General features: G+C 49.1%; 1 protein-coding gene across 3 annotated transcripts in view; it reads left to right on the top strand.

Annotated features, from left to right (window-relative positions):
* LOC124545307 (homeobox protein PKNOX1-like) overlaps positions 1 to 12,779 on the top strand; it is a 723,840-nt gene that overhangs the window by 329,693 nt on the left and 381,368 nt on the right. The gene's annotated exons all lie outside the window — the stretch shown is intronic.

Here is a 12,779-nt window from a genome sequence, read left to right as displayed (position 1 = left end):
AGAAGGCGTACACAAAGTATGAATGGGCAGTGCGTTGATGGAGCTCTCATTTGAACTCAGGTGATTTATGTGAAAAGGTTTCCGACGTGTTTATGGTCACACGACGGAACAGCAGCTGGAGCTAGACGCATGCGACGTTCCATTTCGGATATCGTTACGAAATTCAATGCTCCGAGATCGACAATGTTAGGGGTGTGCCGAGAATACCAAATTTCAAGCATTACCCTTACCACGGACAACCGAGCATCAGATAGCAGCAGCGTTTGCGTAGAGTTATCAGTGCTAACAGACAAGCAGCACTGCGTCGAATAACTACAGAATATAGGACTTACGATGAACGTATCCGTTAGGAGAGAGCGGCGAAATTTGGCGTTAGTTGGTTGTGGCTGCAGACCGACACGAATGCCTTTGCTAACAACATTTCATAGCCTGCGGCGCCTCTCCTGGCATCGTGACCTTGTCGGTTGAACCCTGGACGACTGGAAAACCGTGGCCTGGCCCGATGAGTGCCGATTTCAGTTGGTAAGAGCTGATGGTAGGATTAAAGTGTGGAGCAGACCCCACGGAGCCGTTGACTCAAATTGTCAACGAGGCACTGTGCAAGCTGGTGATGGCTCTATAGTGGTGTGAATGGAATGGACTGGTCCAACTGAACCGATCTTTGACTGGAAATGGCAATGTTCCGCTACTTGCAAACTATTTACAACTATTCGTGGACTTCGTGTTCCCAAAAAACGATAGAATGTTTAGGGATGACAATGCGCCCTGTCACTGGGCCGATATGAATAACATCGAACATTGATGAGACACAATCGCGAGGTCAGTTCGTGCACAAAATCCTGCAATGGCAACACTTTTTGCAGTTATGGACGGCTATAGAGCCAGCATGGCTCAATATTGTTGAACGGGACTTCCAACGACTTCATTCCAGACTGAGATTTTCACTCTGCAGCGGAGAATGCGCTGATATGAAACTTCCTGGCAGATTAAAACTGTGTGCCCGACCGAGACTCGAACTCTGGACCTTTGCCTTTCGCGGGCAAGTGCTCTATCATCTGAACTACCCAAGCACGACTCACGCCCCGTCCTCACAGCTTGGAAGTTAGGAGACGAGGTACTGGCAGAAGTAAAGCTGTGAGGACGGGGCGTGAGTAGTGCTTGGGTAGCTCAGATGGTAGAGCACTTACCCGCGAAAGGCAAAGGTCCCGAGTTCGAGTCTCGGTCCGGCACACCGTTTCAATCAACCAGGAAGTTTTACTTCGTTCCATGCCACGTCGAGCTGCCGCACTATGCCGGGCAAGAGGAGATCCAAGCAATATTAGTAGGTATCCCAGTGACTTTTGTCGTCTCAATATATGTGTGAAATATGTGAATGCTGGCGAAGCCGCGGGCGGACAGCTAGTGTTCACTAAGCGTTTCGCCGGCCGGTGTGGCCGTGCGGTTCTAGGCGTTTCAGTTTGGAACCGCGTGACCGCTACGGTCGCAGGTTCGAATCCTGCCTCGGACATGGATGTGTGTGATGTCCTTAGGTTAGTTAGGTTTAATTAGTTCTAAGTTCTAGGGGACTGATGACCACAGCTGTTAAGTCCCATAGTGCTCAGAGCCATTTGAACCATTTGAACTAAACGTTTCCTCGAATTAAAACATGAATCGGATAATTTGCAGCTTCGAGAACGGCCGTACAGTTTCGGATGCGGCCGGGTCGGGTGGCAGCGCGCGCCTTCTAAGTCCCGGGATCCGGCGCGACGGCATCCCCTGCTTGTCGCGCCTCTCATAAGGGATGCCCGCCGCGGCGCCGTGAAGCGGGCGCGCGTGACGCGGGGCTGTTATTGTGTACTTTGCCCGCGGCCCGCCGGGGCCCGGATACATAAGCTGACGGCGCCCGCCGAGACCTGCATCGCTACGGCCGCATTTCGGCCGCCGCCGACGCTGCAGCCGCTTGGCATATTGGTCGCGCGCGTCCCGACGCGCCGCGCCGGTATTAACTTTCTTCCGCGCATCGCCGCCCCGGCGTCTCCGATTCTCCCCGCTGTCGTCCTCCTTCCTGCGTCAAACTGGCCCCAGCCTCCGTTCCCGCCCAACTGCGCTCCCGGAGTTCCACGGAAACGAAATCGCTCGCCGGTGATATCCTTACCGGACGGTCAATTTCCTGGGCTCTGGTAACGCAGGGAAAACTGGGGGAGCGATATACCTAATATCGCAATCAGGTTGGGGGATATGAAACACGACGCTGCGATTCTCCACAAGTTTCTGTAGTAGCTCCTCTCCCTACCCGCATCACCAAGATATGCGTGGGCTGGCCTTTTTGTAGAGAAACCCAAATCAAGAGGATTGGCACAGAGACAGGTGGCACAGTGGTAAGGCACCAGACCAGAGGATAGAGGTTCAACTCCCCATCCGGCCGTACAAATTTGGTTTTACGTGGATCTCCTAAATAGTTTAAAGCAAATGCAGGCATTATTCCATTGAAGAGAACTTGTACTGCGGTTGCACAGAAATATAGAAAAACAGCGAGAAATGCATGCTTGAACATAAATTTAGGGGCTAGCGAAGCCTGCAGGTTGCGCCGTTGTATTTCACCACGAACCACATCTGTGGAATGCCGTCAATATGTTGCAAGCACCGAGCGAGGTGGCGCAGTGGTTAGCACACTGGACTCGCATTCGGAAGGACGGCGGTTCAAACTCTCGTCTGGCCGTCCTGATTTACACTACTGGCCATTAAAATTGCTAGACAAAAAGAAATGCAGATGATAAACGGGTATTCATTGGACAAATATATTATACTAGAACTGACATGTGATTACATTTCAACGCAATTTGGGTGCATAGATCCTGAGAAATCAGTACCCAGAACAAGCACCTCTGGCAGTAATAACGGCCTAGATATACCTGGGCATTGAGTCAGAGCTTGGATGGCGTGTACAGGTACAGCTGCCCATTAAACTTGAACACGATACCACAGTTCATCAAGAGTAGTGACTGGCGTTTTGTGACGAGCCAGTTGCTCGGCCACCATTGACCAGACGTTTTCAATTGATGAGAGACCTGGAGAATGTGCTGGCCAGGGCAGCAGTCGAACATTTTCTGTATCCAGAAAGACCCGTACAGGACCTGCAACATGCGGTCGTGTATTATCGTGTTAAATGTAGGGTTTCACAGGGATCGAATGAAGGGTAGAGCCACGGGTCGTAACACATCTGAAATGTAACGTCCACTGTTCAAAGTGCCGTCAGTGCGAACAAGAGGTGACCGAGACGTGTAACCAATGGCACCCCATACCATCATGCTTGGTGATACGCCAGTATGGCGATGACGAATACTCGCTTCTAATGTGCGTTCACCGCGATATCGACAAACACGGATGCGACCATCATGATGCTGTAAACAGAACCTGGATTCATCCGAAAAAATGACGTTCTTCCATTCGTGCACCCAGGTTCGTCGTCGAGTACATCATCGCAGGCGCTCCTGTCTGTGATGCAGCGTCAAGGGTAACCGAAGCCATGGTCTCCGACCTGATAGTCCATGCTGCTGCAAACGTCGTATAACCGTGCAGATGGTTGTTGTTTTGCAAACGCCCCCATGTGTTGACTCAGGGATCGAGACGTGGCTGCACGATCCGTTACAGCCATGCGGATAAGATGCCTGTCATCTCGACTGCTAGTGATACGAGGTCGTTGGGATCCAGCACGCCGTACCGTATTACTCTCCTGAACCCAACGATTCCATATTCTGCTAACAGTCATTGGATCTCGACCAAGGCAAACAGTAATGTCGCGATACGATAAACCGCAATCACGATAGGCTAGAATCCGACCTTTATCAAAGTCGGAAATGTCATGGTACGCATTTCTCCTCCTTACTCGAGGCATCACAACAACGCTTCACCAGGCAACGCCGGTCAACTGCTGTTTGTGTATGAGAAATCGGTTGGAAACTTTCCTCATGTCAGCACATTGTAGGTGTCGCCACCAGTGCCAACCTTGTGTGAATGCTCTGAAAAGCTAATCATTTGCATATCACAGCATCTTCTTCCTGTCGGTTAAATTTCGCGTCTGTAGCACGTCATCTTTGTGGTGTAGCAATTTTAATGGCCATTAGTGTAGGTTTTCTGTGATTTCCCTAAATCGCTTCAGGCAAATGCCGGGATTGTTTCTTTGAAATGGCACGGCCGACTTCTTTCCCATCCTTCCCTATTCCGATGAGACCAATGACCACGCTGTTTGGTCCCCCCCCTCCTCCCTCCCCCCCCCCCCCCTAAATGAACCAACCAACCAACGTTGGAAATGTCGGTTATGGCCAGAGCAGTGCTCTCTATAGTTATGAGTGCATTACGTCGGAGCTAAATGAAATCGAATGAGGGGAAATTGATGGTGCTCGTATGTTGGGTTCTTCCGTAACCAAGGCAACAGAAGTGTTTGCTGTTTCAAGAGGCACCGTATCGAAGATCTATGCCGCATACAGGGAAAATGGAGAAACATTATCCGCTACGTCACAACTCGGACGAAACTGTGCGTTTGAGTGATCGCGATGGACGCTCATTGAGCAGGATTGTTGTGAAAAATAGTACGACAACAGCTGCAGACCTAACTACAAAACTGTGAGCACTAAAAGAACACGAAATGCTTCTAGCAGTAAAAAGCGTGATTCCAAAGACATAAAACATGGACTGTAGAGAAATGGAAGAAGGTCATTTGATCAGATAATTCTTGTTTCACACAGTTTCCAACTTCCGTTAATTATTCAACAACAGTCTTAATCGCCTTTACTATTATTATACCGCCAACCGGTTTCAACCCGACGTTGAGGTCATCTTCTGGGCGTTTACACCATTGGTCGACTGCTGGTGGTGTCATTCCTGTCTACATAACGGCAGGAAACTACAGTACCTGCAAAATTGTATCATTGTACGGCACATCGTTCAGAAGATAAGACGTGATAGACATGCATATGCGTCAAAGAATGGCGATTGCTTGAAATGGCGCGCAGTAAAACTTCAGTATCACGGATGACGTTTAAATTTGTTACACATTGTGATGAAAAGTATCCGGACACTCCCAAAACATACGTTTTTCATATTAGGTGCATTGTGCTGCCACGTACTGTTAGGTACTCCATATCAGCGACCTCAGTAGTCATTGGACTTTGAGAGACAGCAGAATGGGGCGCGCCCAGGAACTTACGGACTTAGAACGTACGTCGGAGTGGCCGAGCGGTTCTAGGCGCTTCAGTCTGGAACCGCGCGACCGCTACGGTCGCAGATTCGAATCCTGCCTCGGGCATGGATGTGTGTGATGTTCTTAGGTTAGTTAGGTTTAAGTACTAAGTTCCACGGGACTGATGACCTTCGATGTTAAGTCCCATAGTGCTCAGAGCCATTTGAACCATTAGAACGTAGTCAAGTGATTCGTGTGTCACTTGTGTCATACGTCTATAAGCGAGATTTCCACACTCCTAAACATACCTAGGTCCACTTGTTTCCGCTGTGATAGTGAAGTGGAAACGTGAAGGGACACGTGCAGCACAAAAACGTTCAGGCCGACCTCGTCTGTTGACTGACAGACTGCCGACAGTTGAAGAGGGCCGTAAATGTGTAATAGGCTGTTATCTATCCAGAGCATCACACACGCATTCCAAATTGCAGCAGGATCCATTGCAAGTACTATGTCAGTTAGGCGGGAGGTGAGGAAACGTGGATTTTATGGTCGAGCGGCTGCTCACAAGCCACACCTTACGCCGATAAATACCAAACGAAGACTTGCTTGATATAAGGAGCTTAAACATAGGACGATTGAACAGTGGACAAATGTTGTGTGGATTGATGAATCACGGCACACAATGTGGCGCTCAAGTGGCACCTTCGTGCTTCCCACTGTTGAAGAGCAATTCGGGGATGGCGATTGCATCTTTCAACACGATCGAGCATCTGTTCATTATGCACGGCCTGTGGCGGAGTGGTTACACGACAATAACATCCCTGCAACGGACTGACTTGCAGAGTCCTGACCTGAATCCAACAGAACACCGTTGTGATGTTTTGGAACGCCGACTTTGTGGCTCACCGACCGACATCGACATCTCTCCTCAGTGCAGCACCCGGTGAAGAATGGGCTGCCATTCCTCAAGGAACCTTCCGCGCACCTGATTGGACGTATGCCTGCGAGATGCAGACGCTATCTACACATATCACTGAATGTGCGTCCAGTATTATTTCAATGTACGATGCATAGGTCAGGAAATATGACGTCATAGACATTTACATACATGAAGAAGTACCTTTTGGTTAAAATGGAAGGCAAATTACCCTGGTTATAATCATCCAGTGTTTTATAATGAGAGCACGTAGCGACTTCCAACAAATTTGAACATAATTTCAGATCTTTCCTAAACTTTTTCTCGCTTACTTGCTGAAAGCCACATATTTGACACATTAACTGTAGTAAAGTAATCAGACGTTTGAAACTGTTTTATAGAGGAGAGTTAGATTCTCTAACGAATGCGAAGTTCACTGGTACTCAATTAACTGAGCCATTCGTGCGCGTCTCCCGGCGCAACTGAAAGCAACTGTTCTGTTTCAAAATGGCTCTAAGCACTACGGGACTTAACATCTGAGGTCATCAGTCCCCTAGACTTAGAACTACTTAAACCTAACCAACTTACGGACATCACACACATCCATGCCCGAGGCAGGATTCGAACCTGCGACTGTAGCAGCCGCATGGTTCCGGACTGAAGCACCTAGAACCGCTCGGCTACAGCGGCCGGCCGCAACTGCTCTGGCTTAGAGTTTCAACGGGTATAAGAGTCGTAAATAGTTGGAAAGGTTTCTGCTGATGCTTTCGTGGCTGGCTAGACATTTCAAAGGTACAAACAGAATGTGATGTTGCCGTTCACGAAAGCACGTCATGGCGAAGGCTGAGGGTCGGCTCGTGGCTTTCACCCCGAGAGCAGCGTTGGTGGTTCCGACTGGCGGCTGATAGCAGGACATAACTTGGCGTAACGAGTTTGACACGGTTCGACGGCGGCCTCCTGATTTGTAGCCTGAGACAAGTAGGAAGACGCCCTCATAGCCGCGGGCGCGGAGGCGAAAAGTGGATGGGAGGAGAGGGGGAGAACGAAAATGATGGAAAGCGGAGATGAGGCCCAGCTACGGGCAACAGAATACATTATGCAGATTGCCGGGTTTATTATTTCGCAATAAAAATGCGCCACCGCCGCGGCTGTCGTGGTGCTCAATCGCTTCAGATATCCCCTGCACTGAGTGGAAAACGGGAACAATTCGAGACCCTTTTTTGTATAATGAGTGTTTTTTTGTCCTTATTATCCTGAGCTGTTTCTCTATTAATAGCGCGGCTTTGTTATTTGCGTCTAAGTAATAATTACGTTTTTCCTTGACCACTGTTGGCACAGATGGCTCTGAGCACTATGGGAGGTCATCAGTCCCCTAGAACTTAGAACTACTTAAACCTAACTAACCTAAGGACATCACACACACCAATGCCCGAGGCAGGATTCGAACCTGCGACCATAGCGGTCGCGCGGTTCCAGACTGTAGCGCCTAGAACCGCTCGGCCACCCCGGCCGGCTTGACCACGGTTGCTTAGATTTATTTAGCAGGAACTTCGTCAGGGCATCGAATGTTAAATGACATCCGATTTAATATTTGTCGGCAGTTTCTATGCCCACTCCACAGGCGTTGTGACATTCCATCGTGCAGTAGACGGCGTGCCGTGTGATCACTCGTCAGCCATTTAGGGGGGGGGGGGGGGCAGTGCACTGCTGCGCATGGCTTTTCATGTCAATTCCCGGGTTAAAACCCAACCCCCAGCAGGGTTTCAGTCTCTCCTTTCCTTCCCAACTACGCCAAGAAAAATTCACAACACACAAGCACTTGAGTGATCATACCACGTAATGTATGAACCGGACAAGTGACTGTAAGAAATCCACTGGTAAACGGTTCGGAATTTGCTGCGTGTTTCAAAGTGATTATTCGCCTATCTCAGACATTGAGTGCGTCTATTTTTGTGCTGTTGTTACGGCTTTGAATGATGCGCTGTGAGCCGGCCGTTGGTGGCTGAGCGGTTCTAGGCGCTTCAGTCTGGAACCGCGCGACCGCTACGGTCGCAGGTTCGAATCCTGCCTGGGGCATGGTTGTGTGTGATGTCCTTAGGTTAGTTAGGTTTAAGTAGTTCTAAGTTCTAGGGGGCTCATGACCTGAGATGTTAAGTCCCATAGTACTCAGAGCCATTTGAACCATTTTTGATGCTCTGTGAGATAGTAACTTTCAGCGGTATAACATTCTTTTTGGTAGGAAAACACGTTTAAATCCTTATAAAGTCTACCCTCGAGCATGTACAGTGCCCGACAAAAAACAAAACATAAAAAAAAGACTGAAGCATCCCGAAGACATGGTCGGATGTCAGCGTAACTTCGTACACGTACACAGCATCAGCGGATATGTGAATGATTAGAGTTGTGATTTTCTGTGACGGGTAGAGTGGCCACGAGTGCATCAGTGCTTTTTCGAGTTTAGCATTGTTACTAGGCATGGTAAGTGGTGTGAACAGCGTCAGAAGTTGAGTGAACTCTGAAGAACACAGAGATGTCACATACCAGCGTGAGAAGTGTTATCAGTACGCGACTTAGTTTGAAACGGGCCTTATTGTGGGTCTCGATCTGACTGGCTGGTCGAGTCGTGCAATATCCAGATTCTTGCGGCATTCGGATGTGACTGTGGTCCGATGTGGGACAACATGGGAAAGTGTGGCCGGACACACTGGTCGTCGAGGCTACGGTCGACGTACCTGACCACCCCAAGAGATGAGCGCCGTATTGTGTACCAAACAAGTCCCAGCTCCTTTATATCAGCGCACGCTATCTGAGAAGAAGTAATGGACTTCCTGCAACGCTCTTTATCATCGAGCAACACCGGTGAGAGACTATCAGCTGCCAGGATAAGGAATTAGCGTAGGCTGCCGTTAACACCTGCGTTTGGATTGGTGCCGTGCTGGAAGGCATGTACTGCTGCTGCGGAATGCCGTCACACTGAGTTGTGCTACAAATCGAGGTCCTGCACTATCCTGGATGACCATCGTCGGCGAGTGTGGCAACGGCCTGTCGAAAGGTCCCTTTCTTTCAGTGCTTTGGAGAGGCGCAGCGGTGTTGGCTCCTGACATCATGGTGTGGGGAGCTATCGGGTATGACTTTAGGCCAGGGCTGGTAATGGATGAAATAACTGTGATGGTACAACGGCACGTCACAACCATGCGCCCTCGTGTGTTACCTCCTATGCAACAGTATCCTAGCCCGCATCTCGTGGTCGTGCGGTAGCGTTCTCGCTTCCCACGCCCGGGTTCCCGGGTTCGATTCCCGGCGGGGTCAGGGATTTTCTCTGCCTCGTGATGGGTGGGTGTTGTGTGATGTCCTTAGGTTAGTTAGATTTAAGTAGTTCTAAGTTCTAGGGGACTGATGACCATAGATGTTAAGTCCCATAGTGCTCAGAGCCACTTTTGAACAAAATCCTAATGTCATTTTCAACCTGGCAATGCTTGTCGATACGTGGCACGTGTGTTTGTGAACGGTCTGCGTGATGCTGAGGAACAACCTTGGCCAGGATGATCGGCAGAACCCTCCACGATGGAAAATATGTCGGTCCAGCTCGGACGTCAGCTCAGTCTTGAGTGCCACTATCCAGGATCTCAAGGACCAGTTACAATAGGCGTGGGCCGGCTTGTGCCGGAAGAGAATACAGCGGTTTTATGACACCCTTCCCAACTGAATGAGTGCATCTGTACAAGCCAGAGGGGCTGAAACATCCTACTGATAAGAGGGCTCATACCGCCAACATATTAATAAATTAAAATCCATTTCCTACTAGACGAAATATCATCCTGTGACTCATGTAAAATGTCACTTCGTTTCCTCCTCGCTCACTAGGTGCCTCACTGTATCGCCTACCGAGCGAGGTGGCGCAGTGGTTAGCACACTGGACTCGGGAGGACGACGGTTCAATCCCACGCCCTGCCATCCTGATTTAGGTTTGGCGTGATTTTCCTAAATCGCTTCAGACAAATGCCGGGATGGTTCCTTTGACAGGGCACGGCCGACTTCCTTCCCAATCCTTCCCTAATCCGATGAGACCGATGACCTCGCTGTTTGCTATCTTCTCCCCATATCAACCCAATCCAACTGTATTGCCAGGCACTGTATTTGCATCTTAACCGATGGCACAGGTGTCGCTAGATACCCGGGTAAACCCGTCTGGCCATCAATAGCAGCACAAAATAGTCATTGCAATTTTACTCCTTGAATTTTTTGACATATCTACAAAACAGCTATATCACTGAATTTGTGTCATACGTATTTATTGTTTGGCTCTGATCACAGTGCGACTTAACTTCTGAGGTCATTAAACCTAACTAACCGAAGGACATCACACACATCCATGCCCGAGGGAGGATTCGAACCTGCGACCGTAGTGGTCGCTCGACTCCAGACTGTAGGGCCTAGAACCGCACGGCCACTCCGGTCGGCAGATGCTATACTGATGAATCGTAAGGAAGTTATATTAAGCCATGGAGACGCCAGTTACGAGGCACATTTTTGAGCTGTTCTCGAACATCGTTCATATGCCTAGGGCTTCAGTGAAGGTGCAGAAAAATAGTTCAAATGAGAGCTGGTTTTTTACCGTCACAGAAATACTCAGTGGTCGTCTTCGAGAGCCTACGTTCCAACACGAATAAGGAGACGTGTATTAGTCCTTGTGTATTAGTACAATTGAAGAAATATGGGGACATACGGAGGCCTACCGAGACGCACACGCACCATCCACAAATGGAATAGGAAAGAGGTAAAATAACTATAGTGGACATTGCATTCTTTGCCATACGGAAATCTGTTATAGATGTAGGTGATCTCCTCGAACTTTACTCCTCTGAGAACTTTTGAGAACATGTTTCTCCCACCAAGCTACCATCCACAACTGATAAATACAGAGTAGGTCGCGTGTATAATCAGAAGGATTTATTTTATTTTATTTGTTTATTTGGCTGGAAGAGTGGGAGGAAGCAAATAAAAGTTGTTGTAATTGCCCCTTTCGAAATCTACACCGTGCATTATGCTGGTGAAGAGTACTTGGTTACGGTGAGGATTTCACGAGACGAGGGAATAGCTGATTCCTATTACTGAGGACACGCCTGATGAAGTCGACCGCGACGCTGCGTTACGAATATCGCGTTGGCGACGCAATTAGTATGCGGCGCAGCTCGGATCGATTTCCTCGGTGAGCTGTTTTGGCTCGTTGACAGGCATTACTTCGCCCACGTCCGTCCGCCTCTCCATCTCGTTTTGCGTAGGTGCGAAAGTGGTCCAGCGGTATAATTACCTTTCGCCGCTCTCTTATCTTTTTACACATACTTGTGCAAGCTGCGAGCGAACTGTCGCGCGGCGTAATTTAGTGCCCTTCGGTAGCTGCCGGTCGCTATTAACTTAGAAGACGTGATTGTGATTACTCGCCGTTGATTGCGTCCGGCGTTACTTCGGGGCGAAGACGAAATTCTTGGTCATCCTCATCTCCCAAGACAGGAAACCACAAACTATTCAGTCCGCAACGGACACGTTAACACCGTCGTTGGTCGCTAGGCAGCATAATGAAGTGTTTGCACGCGAGTCTCGTTTCAGAACGCTGTGCAGCGAGAGACACGCGAATGTTAGGTGCTGCTAGGAATGGGCTAAACTATTAATTACCAGTAATAGCTAACAATCGAGAATGAATTTCCACTCTGCAATGTAACATGCGTCGTTCTGAAACTTCCTGGCAGATTAAGTGTGCCGGACTGGGACTCGAACCAGATCCTTGCTCTTCGCAGGCCCGCTCTTACCGACGGAGCTATCCTGGCCGGACTGACGACTGTCCTTACAGTTTTACTTTCCGTCTGATCTTTTCCAAGTTCACAGAAGTTTCCAGAACGGAAACTATCCTCCAGGATGTTCAAAATGGTTCAAATGGCTCTGAGCACTATGGGACTTAACATACATGGTCATCAGTCCCCTAGAACTTAGAACTACTTAAACCTAACTAACCTAAGGACGTCACACAACACCCAGTCATCACGAGGCAGAGAAAATCCCTGACCCCGCCGGGAGTCGAACCCGGGCGCGGGAAGCGAGAACGCTACCGCACGACCACGAGCTGCGGACTATCCTCCAGGATGTGGCTAGGAGAATAGACTCGGGTACAGCCAAGGAGATTGTTACCAGAATGAATCTTGGTTCTCCAGTATGTAGCTCGTGGTCTAGTGACTAGCGTTGCTACCTCTGGATCACGGGGTCCCAGGTTCGATTCCCGGCCGGGTGGGGGATTTTCTCCGCTCGGGGACTGGTTGTTTGCGTTGTCTCACCATCATTCGGGAAGTGGCGAGATTGGAACGGGGAAGATCGGGAACTTGTACGGACGCTGATTACCACGATGTTGACCGGCCCACAAACCAACATCATCATCATCATCATCATCATCTTGGTTCTCCAGCAGAGCTAAGCCAGTTATCCGCAATATCGTTTCTTACAGAAGGGCTAGTCGCGCATGGTATGCAAGAGAACTTCTGTGAATAGCTCAGTCGGGAAGTCCATTGATCACGAAATGAAAGATTTCGGCTTCACATCGCGCCTCAGCACACAGTTTTAATCCGCCAGAAAGTTTCAGTTGCTTACAGTTTACCATTTCTCTAATCAGGTTAATAGTTTCCTATAAATTCTTCGTCCTTTTCCTGGTCTTTATTT

This window comes from Schistocerca americana, chromosome 8 (assembly GCF_021461395.2).
Source record: "Schistocerca americana isolate TAMUIC-IGC-003095 chromosome 8, iqSchAmer2.1, whole genome shotgun sequence".
NCBI lineage: Eukaryota > Metazoa > Arthropoda > Insecta > Orthoptera > Acrididae > Schistocerca > Schistocerca americana.
This window is presented reverse-complemented; position numbering and strand designations above follow the sequence as displayed.